The sequence below is a fragment of the Carcharodon carcharias genome, chromosome 17, assembly GCF_017639515.1.
Source record: "Carcharodon carcharias isolate sCarCar2 chromosome 17, sCarCar2.pri, whole genome shotgun sequence".
In the NCBI taxonomy this organism is placed as follows: domain Eukaryota; kingdom Metazoa; phylum Chordata; class Chondrichthyes; order Lamniformes; family Lamnidae; genus Carcharodon; species Carcharodon carcharias.
Genome location: NC_054483.1, coordinates 100717011 through 100737769, shown reverse-complemented (window position 1 = coordinate 100737769; position 20759 = coordinate 100717011).

Below are 20759 nucleotides of genomic sequence, written 5' to 3'. Positions count from 1 at the left end.
TCGGGCTAAGTATTTCACACAGGGTCCAAACTGAAAGGGGTAAATATTTAACACAGTATCCAGGCTGATAGGGCTAAATATTTCACACAATATCCTGGTTGATAGGGGTAAATATTTCACACAATATCCAGGCTGATAGGGGTAAATATTTCACACAGTGTCCAGGATGATGGGGTAAATATTTCACACAGTCTGCAGGCTGATAGGGGTAAATATTTCACACTGTCTCCTGGCTGATAGGGGTAATATTTCACACAAATCCACTGATAAAGGGGTAAATATTTCACACAGTTTCCAGGTTGATAGGGGTAAAGCCTGGATACTCTATTTCACAGAGTATCCAGGCTGATAGGGGTAAATATTTCACACAATATCCTGGTTGATAGGGGTAAATATTTCACACAATATCCAGGCTGATTAGGGGTAAATATTTCACACAGTATCCAGGCTGATAGGGGTAAATATTTCACACAATATCCAGGCTGATAGGGGTAAATATTTCACACAATATCCAGGCTGATGGGGATAAGTATTTAACACAATATCCAGGCTGATAGGGGTAAATATTTCACACAGTCTCAAAGCTGATAGGGGTAAATATTACACACGGTATCAAGGCTCATAGAGGTCAATATTTCACACAGACTCCGTGCTGATAGGGGTAAATATTTCACACAGTCTCCGGGCTGATAGGGGTAAATATTTCACACTGTGTCCAGGATGATAGGGGTAAATATTTCACACAATCTCCAGGCTGATAGGGGAAAATATTACACACAGTGTCCAGAGTGATAGGGGTAAATATTTCACACAGTGGCCAGACTGATAGGGGTAAATATTTCACACAGTTTCCAGACTGACAGGGCTAAATATTGCACACCATGTCCAGACTGAAAGGGGTAAATATTTCACACCGTATGCAGGCTGATAGGGATAATTACTACACACAGTGTCCAGGCTGATAGACGTAATTATTACACACAATGTCCAGGCTGATAGGGGTAAATATTTCACTCATTCTCCAGGCTGATAAGGTAAATAATTCACACAGTATCTGGGCTGATAGGGGTACATATTTCAGACAATATCCAGGCAAACAGAGATAAATATTTCACACAGTCTCCGGGCTGATAGGGGTAAATATTTCACACAGTGTCCAGACTGAAAGGGGTAAAGATTTAACACAGTATCCAGGCTGATAGGGCTAAATATTTCACACAGTCTCCGGGCTGATAGGGTTAAATATTTCACACAGTGTCCAGGATGATAGGGGTAAATATTTCACACAGCCTCCAGGCTGATAGGGTTAAATATTTCACACAGTCTGCAGGCTGATAGGGGTAAATATTTCACCCCTTCTCCTGGCTGATAGGGGTAATATTTCACACAAATACACTGATAAAGGGGTAAATATTTCACACAGTCTCCGGGCTGATAGCGGTAAATATTTCACACTGTGTCCAGGATGATAGGGGTAAATATTTCACACAGTGCCCAGGCCGATAGGGGTAAATATTTCACTCAGTCTCCAGGATGCTAGGGGTAAATATTTCACACAATCTCGCGGCTGATAGAGGTAAATATTACACACAGTGTCCAGACTGAGAGGGGGAAATATTTCACACAGTATCCAGACTGATAGGGGTAAATATTTCACAGTGTCCAGGCTGATAGGGGTAAATTTTTCACACAATGTCCAGTCATATCGGGCTAAATATTTCACACAGCGTCCAGACTGACAGGGGTGAATGTTTCACACAGTTCTCAGGCTGATAGCGGTAAATATTTCAGACAGTATCCAGGCGGTTGGGATTCATATTTCACACAGCCTCCAGGCTGATATGGGTAAATATTTCACATGATCTCCTGGCTGATAGGGGTAAATATTTCACACTGTTTCCAGGATGATAGGGGCAAATATTTCACACAGTGTCCAGGCAGATAGGGGTAAATATTACACTCAGTCTCCAGGATGCTAGGGGTAAATATTTCACACAATCTCCCGGCTGATAGGGGTAAATATTACACACAGTGTCCAGACTGATAGGGAGAAATATTTCACACAGTGTCCAGACTGACAGGGGTAAATATTTCACACAGTGTCCCGGCTGATAGGGGTAAATATTTCACACAATGTCCAGTCATATCGGGCTAAATATTTCACACAGGGTCCAGACTGACAGGGGTAAATATTTCACACAGTGTCCAGGCTGATATGGGTAAATATTTCACACAGTGTCCAGGTTGATAGCGGTAAGTATTTCACACGGTATCCAGGCGGTTGGGGTTCATATTTCACACAGCCTCCAGGGTGATAGGGTTAAATATTTCACACCGTCTGCAGGCTGATATGGGTAAATATTTCACACTGTGTCCTGGCTGATAGGGGTAAATATTTCACACAATGTCCAGTCATATCGGGCTAAATATTACACACAGGGTCCAGACTGACAGGGGTAAATATTTCACACAGTGTCCAGGCTGATAGGGGTAAATATTTCACACAGTCTCCGTGCTGATAGGGGTAAATATTTCACACAGTCTCCGGGCTGATGGGGGTAAATATTTCACACTGAGTCAAGGATGATAGGGGTAAATATTTCACACAGTGTCCAGGCTGATAGGGGTAAATATTTCACTCAGTCTCCAGGATGCTAGGGGTAAATATTTCACACAATCTCCAGGCTGATAGGGGTAAATATTACACACAGTGTCCAGACTGATAGGGGTAAATATTTCACACAGTGTCCAGACTGACAGGGGTAAATATTTCACACAATGTCCAGGCTGATAGGGGTAAATATTTCACACAATGTCCAGTCATATCGGGCTAAATATTTCACACAGGGTCCAGGCTGATAGGGGTAAATATTTCACACAATGTCCAGTCATATCAGGCTAAATATTACACACAGGGTCCAGACTGACAGGGGTAAATATTTCACACAGTCTCCGTGCTGATAGGGGTAAATATTTCACACAGTCTCCGGGCTGATGGGGGTAAATATTTCACACTGAGTCCAGGATGATAGGGGTAAATATTTCACACAGTGTCCAGGCTGATAGGGGTAAATATTTCACTCAGTCTCCAGGATGCTAGGGGAAAATATTTCACACAATCTCCAGGCTGATAGGGGTAAATATTACACGCAGTGTCCAGACTGATAGGGGTAAATATTTCACACAGTGTCCAGACTGACAGGGGTAAATATTTCACACAATGTCCAGGCTGATAGGGGTAAATATTTCACACAATGTCCAGTCATATCGGGCTAAATATTTCACACAGGGTCCAGACTGATAGGGGTAAATATTTCACACAGTGTCCAGACTGACAGGGGTAAATATTTCACACAGTGTCCAGGCTGATAGGGGTAAATATTACACACAGTCTCCATGCTGATACGGGTAATTATTTAACACAATGTCAAGGCTGATCGAGGTAATTATTTCACACAATGTCCAGGCTGATAGTGGTAAATATTTCACACATTCTCCAGACTGATAGGTTAAATATTTCACACAGTATCCAGGCTGATAGAGGTAAATATTTCACACAATATCCAGGCTGATAGGTGGAAATATTTCAAACATTATCCAGGCTGATTGGGGTAAATATTACACATAGTCTCCAGGCTGATAGGGTTAAATATTTCACACAATATCCCGGCTGATAAGGGTACATATATCACACAATATCCAGGCTGATAAGTGTAAATATTTCACACAGTATCCAGGCTGATTGTGATAAATATTTCACACAGTATCCAGGCTGATAGGGGTAAATATTTCACACAATATCCAGGCTGATTGGGGTAAATATTTCACTGATTCTCCAGGCTGCTAGGGGTAAATATTTCACACAGTCTCAAAGCTGATAGGTGTAAATATTACACACGGTCTCCAGGCTCATAGAGGTAAATATTGCACACAGTCTCCGTGCTGATCAGGGTAAATACTTCAGACAGTCTCCGGGCTGATAGGGGTAAATATTTAACACTGTGTCCAAGTTGATAGGGGTAAATATTTCACACAGTCTCCAGGCTGATAGGGGTAAATATTACACACAGTATCCAGAATGATAGGGGTAAATATTACACACAGTATCCAGAATGATAGGGGTAAATATTTCACACAGTGTCCAGACTGGTAGGGGTAAATATTTCACACAGTATCCAGGCTGATAGGGGTAAATATTTCACACAATGTCCAGTCATATCGGGCTAAATATTTCACACAGGGTCCAGACTGACAGGGGTAAATATTTCACACAATAACCAGGCTGATAGGGGTAAATATTTCACACAGGGTCCAGGCTGATACGGGTAAATATTTCACACAGTGTCCAGGCTGATAGCAGTAAATATTTCTCACAGTATCCAGGCTGATATTGTTAAATATTTCACACAGTAAGAAGGTTGATAGGGCTAAATATTTCCCACAGTCTCCAGGCTGATATGGATAATTATTTCACACATTCTCCAGGTTGATAGGGGTAAATATTTCACACATTCTCCAGGCTGATAGGGTAAAGAATTCACACAGTATCCTGGCTGATAGGGGTACATATTTCAGACAATATCCAGCCAAATAGAGGTAAATATTTCACACAGTATCCAGGATGATAGGGGTAAATATTTCACACAGTCTCCGGGCTGATAGTGGTAAATATTTCACTCAGTCTCCAGGATGCTAGGGGAAAATATTTCACACAATCTCCAGGCTGATAGGGGTAAATATTACACACAGTGTCCAGACTGATAGGGGTAAATATTTCACACAGTGTCCAGACTGACAGGGGTAAATATTTCACACAATGTCCAGGCTGATAGGGGTAAATATTTCACACAATGTCCAGTCATATCGGGCTAAATATTTCACACAGGGTCCAGGCTGATAGGGGTAAATATTTCACACAATGTCCAGTCATATCAGGCTAAATATTACACACAGGGTCCAGACTGACAGGGGTAAATATTTCACACAGTCTCCGTGCTGATAGGGGTAAATATTTCACACAGTCTCCGGGCTGATGGGGGTAAATATTTCACACTGAGTCCAGGATGATAGGGGTAAATATTTCACACAGTGTCCAGGCTGATAGGGGTAAATATTTCACTCAGTCTCCAGGATGCTAGGGGAAAATATTTCACACAATCTCCAGGCTGATAGGGGTAAATATTACACGCAGTGTCCAGACTGATAGGGGTAAATATTTCACACAGTGTCCAGACTGACAGGGGTAAATATTTCACACAATGTCCAGGCTGATAGGGGTAAATATTTCACACAATGTCCAGTCATATCGGGCTAAATATTTCACACAGGGTCCAGACTGATAGGGGTAAATATTTCACACAGTGTCCAGACTGACAGGGGTAAATATTTCACACAGTGTCCAGGCTGATAGGGGTAAATATTACACACAGTCTCCATGCTGATACGGGTAATTATTTAACACAATGTCAAGGCTGATCGAGGTAATTATTTCACACAATGTCCAGGCTGATAGTGGTAAATATTTCACACATTCTCCAGACTGATAGGTTAAATATTTCACACAGTATCCAGGCTGATAGAGGTAAATATTTCACACAATATCCAGGCTGATAGGTGGAAATATTTCAAACATTATCCAGGCTGATTGGGGTAAATATTACACATAGTCTCCAGGCTGATAGGGTTAAATATTTCACACAATATCCCGGCTGATAAGGGTACATATATCACACAATATCCAGGCTGATAAGTGTAAATATTTCACACAGTATCCAGGCTGATTGTGATAAATATTTCACACAGTATCCAGGCTGATAGGGGTAAATATTTCACACAATATCCAGGCTGATTGGGGTAAATATTTCACTGATTCTCCAGGCTGCTAGGGGTAAATATTTCACACAGTCTCAAAGCTGATAGGTGTAAATATTACACACGGTCTCCAGGCTCATAGAGGTAAATATTGCACACAGTCTCCGTGCTGATCAGGGTAAATACTTCAGACAGTCTCCGGGCTGATAGGGGTAAATATTTAACACTGTGTCCAAGTTGATAGGGGTAAATATTTCACACAGTCTCCAGGCTGATAGGGGTAAATATTACACACAGTATCCAGAATGATAGGGGTAAATATTACACACAGTATCCAGAATGATAGGGGTAAATATTTCACACAGTGTCCAGACTGGTAGGGGTAAATATTTCACACAGTATCCAGGCTGATAGGGGTAAATATTTCACACAATGTCCAGTCATATCGGGCTAAATATTTCACACAGGGTCCAGACTGACAGGGGTAAATATTTCACACAATAACCAGGCTGATAGGGGTAAATATTTCACACAGGGTCCAGGCTGATACGGGTAAATATTTCACACAGTGTCCAGGCTGATAGCAGTAAATATTTCTCACAGTATCCAGGCTGATATTGTTAAATATTTCACACAGTAAGAAGGTTGATAGGGCTAAATATTTCCCACAGTCTCCAGGCTGATATGGATAATTATTTCACACATTCTCCAGGTTGATAGGGGTAAATATTTCACACATTCTCCAGGCTGATAGGGTAAAGAATTCACACAGTATCCTGGCTGATAGGGGTACATATTTCAGACAATATCCAGCCAAATAGAGGTAAATATTTCACACAGTGTCCAGGCTGATAGGGGTAAATATTTCACACAGTGTCCAGGCTGATAGGGGTAACTATTTCACACAATGTCCAGTCATAACGGGCTAAATATTTCACACAGGGTCCAGACTGAAAGGGGTAAATATTTCACACAGTGTCCAGGCTGATAGGGGTAAATATTTCACACAGTCTCCAGGCTGATAGGGGTAAATATTTCACACAATATCCTGGTTGATAGGGGTAAATATTTCACACAATATCCAGGCTGATTAGGGGTAAATATTTCACACAGTATCCAGGCTGATAGGGGTAAATATTTCACACAATGTCCAGGCTGATAGGGGTAAATATTTCACACAATATCCAGGCTGATGGGGGTAAATATTTCACACAATATCCAGGCTAATAGGGGTAAATATTTCACACAATATCCAGGCTGATAGGGGTAAATAATTCACAGCGTATCCAGGCTGATAGGGGTAAATATTTCACACATTCTCCAGGCTGATAGGGGTAAATATTTCACACAGTCTCAAAGCTGATAGGGGTAAATATTACACACGGTATCAAGGCTCATAGAGGTCAATATTTCACACAGACTCCGTGCTGATAGGGGTAAATATTTCACACAGTCTCCGGGCTGATAGGGGTAAATATTTCACACTGTGTCCAGGATGATAGGGGTAAATATTTCACACTATCTCCAGGCTGATAGGGGAAAATATTACATACAGTGTCCAGAGTGATAGGGGTAAATATTTCACACAGTGGCCAGACTGATAGGGGTAAATATTTCACACAGTGCCCAGGCTGATAGGGGTAAATATTTCACACAGTTTCCAGACTGACGGGGCTAAATATTGCACACCATGTCCAGACTGATAGGGGTAAATATTTCACACCGTATGCAGGCTGATAGGGATAATTACAACACACAGTGTCCAGGCTGATAGACGTAATTATTACACACAATGCCCAGGCTGATATGGGTAAATATTTCACTCATTCTCCAGGCTGATAAGGTAAGTAATTCACACAGTATCCGGGCTGATAGGGGTACATATTTCACACAGTATCCTGGCAAATAGAGGTAAATATTTCTCACAGTATCCACGCTGATAGGGCTAAATATTTCGCACAGTGTCCAGACTGATAAGGGATAATATTTGACACAGTATCTAGGCTGATAGGGGTAAATATTTCACACGGTGTTCAGACTGGTAGGGGGTAAATATTTCACACAGTGTCCAAGCTGATAGCAGTAAATATTTCACACAATATCCAGGCGGTTGGGGTTCATATTTCATATAGCCTCCAGGCTGATACGGTTAAATATTTCACACAGTCTGCAGACTGATAGGGGTAAATATTTCACACAGTCTCCAGGCTGATAGGGGTAATTATTTCACACAATATCCAAGCCAATAGGGGTAAATATTTCACACATTCTCCAGGCTGATAGGGTAAATATTTCACACAGTATCCAGGCTGATATTGTTAAATATTTCACACAGTAAGAAGGTTGATAGGGCTAAATATTTCCCACAGTCTCCAGGCTGATATGGATAATTATTTCACACATTCTCCAGGTTGATAGGGGTAAATATTTCACACATTCTCCAAGCTGATAGGGTAAAGAATTCACACAGTAGCCTGGCTGATAGGGGTACATATTTCAGACAATATCCAGGCAAATAGAGGTAAATATTTCACACAGTCTCCGGGCTGATAGGGGTAAATATTTCACACAGTGTCCAGGCTGATAGGGGTAACTATTTCACACAATATCCAGTCATATCGGGCTAAATATTTCACACAGGGTCCAAACTGAAAGGGGTAAATATTTAACACAGTATCCAGGCTGATAGGGCTAAATATTTCACACAATATCCTGGTTGATAGGGGTAAATATTTCACACAATATCCAGGCTGATTAGGGGTAAATATTTCACACAGTGTCCAGGATGATGGGGTAAATATTTCACACAGTCTGCAGGCTGATAGGGGTAAATATTTCACACTGTCTCCTGGCTGATAGGGGTAAATATTTCACACAATGTCCAGGCTGATAGGGGTAACTATTTCACACAATGTCCAGTCATATCGGGCTAAGTATTTCACACAGGGTCCAAACTGAAAGCGGTAAATATTTAACACAGTATCCAGGCTGATAGGGCTAAATATTTCACACAATATCCTGGTTGATAGGGGTAAATATTTCACACAATATCCAGGCTGATAGGGGTAAATATTTCACACAGTGTCCAGGATGATGGGGTAAATATTTCACACAGTCTGCAGGCTGATAGGGGTAAATATTTCACACTGTCTCCTGGCTGATAGGGGTAATATTTCACACAAATCCACTGATAAAGGGGTAAATATTTCACACAGTTTCCAGGTTGATAGGGGTAAAGCCTGGATACTCTATTTCACAGAGTATCCAGGCTGATAGGGGTAAATATTTCACACAATATCCTGGTTGATAGGGGTAAATATTTCACACAATATCCAGGCTGATTAGGGGTAAATATTTCACACAGTGTCCAGGAAGATGGGGTAAATATTTCACACAGTCTGCAGGCTGATAGGGGTAAATATTTCACACTGTCTCCTGGCTGATAGGGGTAATATTTCACACAAATCCACTGATAAAGGGGTAAATATTTCACACAGTTTCCAGGTTGATAGGGGTAAAGCCTGGATACTCTATTTCACAGAGTATCCAGGCTGATAGGGGTAAATAATTCACAAAATATCCAGGCTGATAGGGGTAAATATTTCACACAATATCCAGGCTGATGGGGAAAAGTATTTAACACAATATCCAGGCTGATAGGGGTAAATATTTCACACAGTCTCAAAGCTGATAGGGGTAAATATTACACACGGTATCAAGGCTCATAGAGGTCAATATTTCACACAGACTCCGTGCTGATAGGGGTAAATATTTCACACAGTCTCCGGGCTGATAGGGGTAAATATTTCACACTGTGTCCAGGATGATAGCGGTAATTATATCACACAATCTCTAGGCTGATAGGGGAAAATATTACACACAGTGTCCAGAGTGATAGGGGTAAATATTTCACACAGTGGCCAGACTGATAGGGGTAAATATTTCACACAGTGTCCAGGCTGATAGGGGTAAATATTTCACACAGTTTCCAGACTGACAGGGCTAAATATTGCACACCATGTCCAGACTGAAAGGGGTAAATATTTCACACCGTATGCAGGCTGATAGGGATAATTACTACACACAGTGTCCAGGCTGATAGACGTAATTATTACACACAATGTCCAGGCTGATAGGGGTAAATATTTCACTCATTCTCCAGGCTGATAAGGTAAATAATTCACACAGTATCTGGGCTGATAGGGGTACATATTTCAGACAATATCCAGGCAAACAGAGATAAATATTTCACACAGTCTCCGGGCTGATAGGGGTAAATATTTCACACAGTGTCCAGGCTGATAGGGGTAACTATTTCACACAATGTCCAGTCATATCGGGCTAAATATTTCACACAGGGTCCAAACTGAAAGGGGTAAATATTTAACACAGTATCCAGGCTGATAGGGCTAAATATTTCACACAATATCCTGGTTGATAGGGGTAAATATTTCACACAATATCCAGGCTGATTAGGGGTAAATATTTCACACAGTGTCCAGGATGATGGGGTAAATATTTCACACAGTCTGCAGGCTGATAGGGGTAAATATTTCACACTGTCTCCTGGCTGATAGGGGTAAATATTTCACACAGTGTCCAGGCTGATAGGGGTAACTATTTCACACAATGTCCAGTCATATCGGGCTAAGTATTTCACACAGGGTCCAAACTGAAAGGGGTAAATATTTAACACAGTATCCAGGCTGATAGGGCTAAATATTTCACACAATATCCTGGTTGATAGGGGTAAATATTTCACACAGTGTCCAGGATGATGGGGTAAATATTTCACACAGTCTGCAGGCTGATAGGGGTAAATATTTCACACTGTCTCCTGGCTGATAGGGGTAATATTTCACACAAATCCACTGATAAAGGGGTAAATATTTCACACAGTTTCCAGGTTGATAGGGGTAAAGCCTGGATACTCTATTTCACAGAGTATCCAGGCTGATAGGGGTAAATATTTCACACAGTGTCCAGACTGACAGGGGTAAATATTTCACACAATGTCCAGGCTGATAGGGGTAAATATTTCACACAATGTCCAGTCATATCGGGCTAAATATTTCACACAGGGTCCAGACTGATAGGGGTAAATATTTCACACAGTGTCCAGACTGACAGGGGTAAATATTTCACACAGTGTCCAGGCTGATTAGGGGTAAATATTTCACACAGTGTCCAGGAAGATGGGGTAAATATTTCACACAGTCTGCAGGCTGATAGGGGTAAATATTTCACACTGTCTCCTGGCTGATAGGGGTAATATTTCACACAAATCCACTGATAAAGGGGTAAATATTTCACACAGTTTCCAGGTTGATAGGGGGTAAAGCCTGGATACTCTATTTCACAGAGTATCCAGGCTGATAGGGGTAAATAATTCACAAAATATCCAGGCTGATAGGGGTAAATATTTCACACAATATCCAGGCTGATGGGGAAAAGTATTTAACACAATATCCAGGCTGATAGGGGTAAATATTTCACACAGTCTCAAAGCTGATAGGGGTAAATATTACACACGGTATCAAGGCTCATAGAGGTCAATATTTCACACAGACTCCGTGCTGATAGGGGTAAATATTTCACACAGTCTCCGGGCTGATAGGGGTAAATATTTCACACTGTGTCCAGGATGATAGCGGTAATTATATCACACAATCTCCAGGCTGATAGGGGAAAATATTACACACAGTGTCCAGAGTGATAGGGGTAAATATTTCACACAGTGGCCAGACTGATAGGGGTAAATATTTCACACAGTGTCCAGGCTGATAGGGGTAAATATTTCACACAGTTTCCAGACTGACAGGGCTAAATATTGCACACCATGTCCAGACTGAAAGGGGTAAATATTTCACACCGTATGCAGGCTGATAGGGATAATTACTACACACAGTGTCCAGGCTGATAGACGTAATTATTACACACAATGTCCAGGCTGATAGGGGTAAATATTTCACTCATTCTCCAGGCTGATAAGGTAAATAATTCACACAGTATCTGGGCTGATAGGGGTACATATTTCAGACAATATCCAGGCAAACAGAGATAAATATTTCACACAGTCTCCGGGCTGATAGGGGTAAATATTTCACACAGTGTCCAGGCTGATAGGGGTAACTATTTCACACAATGTCCAGTCATATCGGGCTAAATATTTCACACAGGGTCCAAACTGAAAGGGGTAAATATTTAACACAGTATCCAGGCTGATAGGGCTAAATATTTCACACAATATCCTGGTTGATAGGGGTAAATATTTCACACAATATCCAGGCTGATTAGGGGTAAATATTTCACACAGTGTCCAGGATGATGGGGTAAATATTTCACACAGTCTGCAGGCTGATAGGGGTAAATATTTCACACTGTCTCCTGGCTGATAGGGGTAAATATTTCACACAGTCTCCGGGCTGATAGGGGTAAATATTTCACACTGTGTCCAGGATGATAGGGGTAAATATTTCACACTATCTCCAGGCTGATAGGGGAAAATATTACATACAGTGTCCAGAGTGATAGGGGTAAATATTTCACACAGTGGCCAGACTGATAGGGGTAAATATTTCACACAGTGCCCAGGCTGATAGGGGTAAATATTTCACACAGTTTCCAGACTGACGGGGCTAAATATTGCACACCATTTCCAGACTGATAGGGGTAAATATTTCACACCGTATGCAGGCTGATAGGGATAATTACAACACACAGTGTCCAGGCTGATAGACGTAATTATTACACACAATGCCCAGGCTGATATGGGTAAATATTTCACTCATTCTCCAGGCTGATAAGGTAAGTAATTCACACAGTATCCGGGCTGATAGGGGTACATATTTCACACAGTATCCTGGCAAATAGAGGTAAATATTTCTCACAGTATCCACGCTGATAGGGCTAAATATTTCGCACAGTGTCCAGACTGATAAGGGATAATATTTGACACAGTATCTAGGCTGATAGGGGTAAATATTTCACACAGTGTTCAGACTGGTAGGGGGTAAATATTTCACACAGTGTCCAAGCTGATAGCAGTAAATATTTCACACAATATCCAGGCGGTTGGGGTTCATATTTCATACAGCGTCCAGGCTGATACGGTTAAATATTTCACACAGTCTGCAGACTGATAGGGGTAAATATTTCACACAGTCTCCAGGCTGATAGGGGTAATTATTTCACACAATATCCAAGCCAATAGGGGTAAATATTTCACACATTCTCCAGGCTGATAGGGTAAATATTTCACACAGTATCCAGGCTGATATTGTTAAATATTTCACACAGTAAGAAGGTTGATAGGGCTAAATATTTCCCACAGTCTCCAGGCTGATATGGATAATTATTTCACACATTCTCCAGGTTGATAGGGGTAAATATTTCACACATTCTCCAAGCTGATAGGGTAAAGAATTCACACAGTAGCCTGGCTGATAGGGGTACATATTTCAGACAATATCCAGGCAAATAGAGGTAAATATTTCACACAGTCTCCGGGCTGATAGGGGTAAATATTTCACACAGTGTCCAGGCTGATAGGGGTAACTATTTCACACAATATCCAGTCATATCGGGCTAAATATTTCACACAGGGTCCAAACTGAAAGGGGTAAATATTTAACACAGTATCCAGGCTGATAGGGCTAAATATTTCACACAATATCCTGGTTGATAGGGGTAAATATTTCACACAATATCCAGGCTGATTAGGGGTAAATATTTCACACAGTGTCCAGGATGATGGGGTAAATATTTCACACAGTCTGCAGGCTGATAGGGGTAAATATTTCACACTGTCTCCTGGCTGATAGGGGTAAATATTTCACACAGTGTCCAGGCTGATAGGGGTAACTATTTCACACAATGTCCAGTCATATCGGGCTAAGTATTTCACACAGGGTCCAAACTGAAAGCGGTAAATATTTAACACAGTATCCAGGCTGATAGGGCTAAATATTTCACACAATATCCTGGTTGATAGGGGTAAATATTTCACACAATATCCAGGCTGATAGGGGTAAATATTTCACACAGTGTCCAGGATGATGGGGTAAATATTTCACACAGTCTGCAGGCTGATAGGGGTAAATATTTCACACTGTCTCCTGGCTGATAGGGGTAATATTTCACACAAATCCACTGATAAAGGGGTAAATATTTCACACAGTTTCCAGGTTGATAGGGGTAAAGCCTGGATACTCTATTTCACAGAGTATCCAGGCTGATAGGGGTAAATATTTCACACAATATCCTGGTTGATAGGGGTAAATATTTCACACAATATCCAGGCTGATTAGGGGTAAATATTTCACACAGTGTCCAGGAAGATGGGGTAAATATTTCACACAGTCTGCAGGCTGATAGGGGTAAATATTTCACACTGTCTCCTGGCTGATAGGGGTAATATTTCACACAAATCCACTGATAAAGGGGTAAATATTTCACACAGTTTCCAGGTTGATAGGGGTAAAGCCTGGATACTCTATTTCACAGAGTATCCAGGCTGATAGGGGTAAATAATTCACAAAATATCCAGGCTGATAGGGGTAAATATTTCACACAATATCCAGGCTGATGGGGAAAAGTATTTAACACAATATCCAGGCTGATAGGGGTAAATATTTCACACAGTCTCAAAGCTGATAGGGGTAAATATTACACACGGTATCAAGGCTCATAGAGGTCAATATTTCACACAGACTCCGTGCTGATAGGGGTAAATATTTCACACAGTCTCCGGGCTGATAGGGGTAAATATTTCACACTGTGTCCAGGATGATAGCGGTAATTATATCACACAATCTCTAGGCTGATAGGGGAAAATATTACACACAGTGTCCAGAGTGATAGGGGTAAATATTTCACACAGTGGCCAGACTGATAGGGGTAAATATTTCACACAGTGTCCAGGCTGATAGGGGTAAATATTTCACACAGTTTCCAGACTGACAGGGCTAAATATTGCACACCATGTCCAGACTGAAAGGGGTAAATATTTCACACCGTATGCAGGCTGATAGGGATAATTACTACACACAGTGTCCAGGCTGATAGACGTAATTATTACACACAATGTCCAGGCTGATAGGGGTAAATATTTCACTCATTCTCCAGGCTGATAAGGTAAATAATTCACACAGTATCTGGGCTGATAGGGGTACATATTTCAGACAATATCCAGGCAAACAGAGATAAATATTTCACACAGTCTCCGGGCTGATAGGGGTAAATATTTCACACAGTGTCCAGGCTGATAGGGGTAACTATTTCACACAATGTCCAGTCATATCGGGCTAAATATTGCACACAGGGTCCAAACTGAAAGGGGTAAATATTTAACACAGTATCCAGGCTGATAGGGCTAAATATTTCACACAATATCCTGGTTGATAGGGGTAAATATTTCACACAATATCCAGGCTGATTAGGGGTAAATATTTCACACAGTGTCCAGGATGATGGGGTAAATATTTCACACAGTCTGCAGGCTGATAGGGGTAAATATTTCACACTGTCTCCTGGCTGATAGGGGTAAATATTTCACACAGTGTCCAGGCTGATAGGGGTAACTACTTCACACAATGTCCAGTCATATCGGGCTAAGTATTTCACACAGGGTCCAAACTGAAAGGGGTAAATATTTAACACAGTATCCAGGCTGATAGGGCTAAATATTTCACACAATATCCTGGTTGATAGGGGTAAATATTTCACACAGTGTCCAGGATGATGGGGTAAATATTTCACACAGTCTGCAGGCTGATAGGGGTAAATATTTCACACTGTCTCCTGGCTGATAGGGGTAATATTTCACACAAATCCACTGATAAAGGGGTAAATATTTCACACAGTTTCCAGGTTGATAGGGGTAAAGCCTGGATACTCTATTTCACAGAGTATCCAGGCTGATAGGGGTAAATATTTCACACAGTGTCCAGACTGACAGGGGTAAATATTTCACACAATGTCCAGGCTGATAGGGGTAAATATTTCACACAATGTCCAGTCATATCGGGCTAAATATTTCACACAGGGTCCAGACTGATAGGGGTAAATATTTCACACAGTGTCCAGACTGACAGGGGTAAATATTTCACACAGTGTCCAGGCTGATTAGGGGTAAATATTTCACACAGTGTCCAGGAAGATGGGGTAAATATTTCACACAGTCTGCAGGCTGATAGGGGTAAATATTTCACACTGTCTCCTGGCTGATAGGGGTAATATTTCACACAAATCCACTGATAAAGGGGTAAATATTTCACACAGTTTCCAGGTTGATAGGGGTAAAGCCTGGATACTCTATTTCACAGAGTATCCAGGCTGATAGGGGTAAATAATTCACAAAATATCCAGGCTGATAGGGGTAAATATTTCACACAATATCCAGGCTGATGGGGAAAAGTATTTAACACAATATCCAGGCTGATAGGGGTAAATATTTCACACAGTCTCAAAGCTGATAGGGGTAAATATTACACACGGTATCAAGGCTCATAGAGGTCAATATTTCACACAGACTCCGTGCTGATAGGGGTAAATATTTCACACAGTCTCCGGGCTGATAGGGGTAAATATTTCACACTGTGTCCAGGATGATAGCGGTAATTATATCACACAATCTCCAGGCTGATAGGGGAAAATATTACACACAGTGTCCAGAGTGATAGGGGTAAATATTTCACACAGTGGCCAGACTGATAGGGGTAAATATTTCACACAGTGTCCAGGCTGATAGGGGTAAATATTTCACACAGTTTCCAGACTGACAGGGCTAAATATTGCACACCATGTCCAGACTGAAAGGGGTAAATATTTCACACCGTATGCAGGCTGATAGGGATAATTACTACACACAGTGTCCAGGCTGATAGACGTAATTATTACACACAATGTCCAGGCTGATAGGGGTAAATATTTCACTCATTCTCCAGGCTGATAAGGTAAATAATTCACACAGTATCTGGGCTGATAGGGGTACATATTTCAGACAATATCCAGGCAAACAGAGATAAATATTTCACACAGTCTCCGGGCTGATAGGGGTAAATATTTCACACAGTGTCCAGGCTGATAGGGGTAACTATTTCACACAATGTCCAGTCATATCGGGCTAAATATTTCACACAGGGTCCAAACTGAAAGGGGTAAATATTTAACACAGTATCCAGGCTGATAGGGCTAAATATTTCACACAATATCCTGGTTGATAGGGGTAAATATTTCACACAATATCCAGGCTGATTAGGGGTAAATATTTCACACAGTGTCCAGGATGATGGGGTAAATATTTCACACAGTCTGCAGGCTGATAGGGGTAAATATTTCACACTGTCTCCTGGCTGATAGGGGTAAATATTTCACACAGTGTCCAGGCTGATAGGGGTAACTATTTCACACAATGTCCAGTCATATCGGGCTAAGTATTTCACACAGGGTCCAAACTGAAAGGGGTAAATATTTAACACAGTATCCAGGCTGATAGGGCTAAATATTTCACACAATATCCTGGTTGATAGGGGTAAATATTTCACACAGTGTCCAGGATGATGGGGTAAATATTTCACACAGTCTGCAGGCTGATAGGGGTAAATATTTCACACTGTCTCCTGGCTGATAGGGGTAATATTTCACACAAATCCACTGATAAAGGGGTAAATATTTCACACAGTTTCCAGGTTGATAGGGGTAAAGCCTGGATACTCTATTTCACAGAGTATCCAGGCTGATAGGGGTAAATATTTCACACAGTGTCCAGACTGACAGGGGTAAATATTTCACACAATGTCCAGGCTGATAGGGGTAAATATTTCACACAATGTCCAGTCATATCGGGCTAAATATTTCACACAGGGTCCAGACTGATAGGGGTAAATATTTCACACAGTGTCCAGACTGACAGGGGTAAATATTTCACACAGTGTCCAGGCTGATAGGGGTAAATATTACACACAGTCTCCATGCTGATACGGGTAATTATTTAACACAATGTCAAGGCTGATCGAGGTAATTATTTCACACAATGTCCAGGCTGATAGTGGTAAATATTTCACACATTCTCCAGACTGATAGGTTAAATATTTCACACAGTATCCAGGCTGATAGAGGTAAATATTTCACACAATATCCAGGCTGATAGGTGGAAATATTTCAAACATTATCCAGGCTGATTGGGGTAAATATTACACATAGTCTCCAGGCTGATAGGGTTAAATATTTCACACAATATCCCGGCTGATAAGGGTACATATATCACACAATATCCAGGCTGATAAGTGTAAATATTTCACACAGTATCCAGGCTGATTGTGATAAATATTTCACACAGTATCCAGGCTGATAGGGGTAAATATTTCACACAATATCCAGGCTGATTGGGGTAAATATTTCACTGATTCTCCAGGCTGCTAGGGGTAAATATTTCACACAGTCTCAAAGCTGATAGGTGTAAATATTACACACGGTCTCCAGGCTCATAGAGGTAAATATTGCACACAGTCTCCGTGCTGATCAGGGTAAATACTTCAGACAGTCTCCGGGCTGATAGGGGTAAATATTTAACACTGTGTCCAAGTTGATAGGGGTAAATATTTCACACAGTCTCCAGGCTGATAGGGGTAAATATTACACACAGTATCCAGAATGATAGGGGTAAATATTACACACAGTATCCAGAATGATAGGGGTAAATATTTCACACAGTGTCCAGACTGGTAGGGGTAAATATTTCACACAGTATCCAGGCTGATAGGGGTAAATATTTCACACAATGTCCAGTCATATCGGGCTAAATATTTCACACAGGGTCCAGACTGACAGGGGTAAATATTTCACACAATAACCAGGCTGATAGGGGTAAATATTTCACACAGGGTCCAGGCTGATACGGGTAAATATTTCACACAGTGTCCAGGCTGATAGCAGTAAATATTTCTCACAGTATCCAGGCTGATATTGTTAAATATTTCACACAGTAAGAAGGTTGATAGGGCTAAATATTTCCCACAGTCTCCAGGCTGATATGGATAATTATTTCACACATTCTCCAGGTTGATAGGGGTAAATATTTCACACATTCTCCAGGCTGATAGGGTAAAGAATTCACACAGTATCCTGGCTGATAGGGGTACATATTTCAGACAATATCCAGCCAAATAGAGGTAAATATTTCACACAGTATCCAGGATGATAGGGGTAAATATTTCACACAGTCTCCGGGCTGATAGTGGTAAATATTTCACACAGTGTCCAGGCTGATAGGGGTAAATATTTCACACAGTGTCCAGGCTGATAGGGGTAACTATTTCACACAATGTCCAGTCATAACGGGCTAAATATTTCACACAGGGTCCAGACTGAAAGGGGTAAATATTTCACACAGTGTCCAGGCTGATAGGGGTAAATATTTCACACAGTCTCCAGGCTGATAGGGGTAAATATTTCACACAATATCCTGGTTGATAGGGGTAAATATTTCACACAATATCCAGGCTGATTAGGGGTAAATATTTCACACAGTATCCAGGCTGATAGGGGTAAATATTTCACACAATGTCCAGGCTGATAGGGGTAAATATTTCACACAATATCCAGGCTGATGGGGGTAAATATTTCACACAATATCCAGGCTAATAGGGGTAAATATTTCACACAATATCCAGGCTGATAGGGGTAAATAATTCACAGCGTATCCAGGCTGATAGGGGTAAATATTTCACACATTCTCCAGGCTGATAGGGGTAAATATTTCACACAGTCTCAAAGCTGATAGGGGTAAATATTACACACGGTATCAAGGCTCATAGAGGTCAATATTTCACACAGACTCCGTGCTGATAGGGGTAAATATTTCACACAGTCTCCGGGCTGATAGGGGTAAATATTTCACACTGTGTCCAGGATGATAGGGGTAAATATTTCACACTATCTCCAGGCTGATAGGGGAAAATATTACATACAGTGTCCAGAGTGATAGGGGTAAATATTTCACACAGTGGCCAGACTGATAGGGGTAAATATTTCACACAGTGCCCAGGCTGATAGGGGTAAATATTTCACACAGTTTCCAGACTGACGGGGCTAAATATTGCACACCATGTCCAGACTGATAGGGGTAAATATTTCACACCGTATGCAGGCTGATAGGGATAATTACAACACACAGTGTCCAGGCTGATAGACGTAATTATTACACACAATGCCCAGGCTGATATGGGTAAATATTTCACTCATTCTCCAGGCTGATAAGGTAAGTAATTCACACAGTATCCGGGCTGATAGGGGTACATATTTCACACAGTATCCTGGCAAATAGAGGTAAATATTTCTCACAGTATCCACGCTGATAGGGCTAAATATTTCGCACAGTGTCCAGACTGATAAGGGATAATATTTGACACAGTATCTAGGCTGATAGGGGTAAATATTTCACACGGTGTTCAGACTGGTAGGGGGTAAATATTTCACACAGTGTCCAAGCTGATAGCAGTAAATATTTCACACAATATCCAGGCGGTTGGGGTTCATATTTCATACAGCCTCCAGGCTGATACGGTTAAATATTTCACACAGTCTGCAGACTGATAGGGGTAAATATTTCACACAGTCTCCAGGCTGATAGGGGTAATTATTTCACACAATATCCAAGCCAATAGGGGTAAATATTTCACACATTCTCCAGGCTGATAGGGTAAATATTTCACACAGTATCCATGCTGATATTGTTAAATATTTCACACAGTAAGAAGGTTGATAGGGCTAAATATTTCCCACAGTCTCCAGGCTGATATGGATAATTATTTCACACATTCTCCAGGTTGATAGGGGTAAATATTTCACACATTCTCCAAGCTGATAGGGTAAAGAATTCACACAGTAGCCTGGCTGATAGGGGTACATATTTCAGACAATATCCAGGCAAATAGAGGTAAATATTT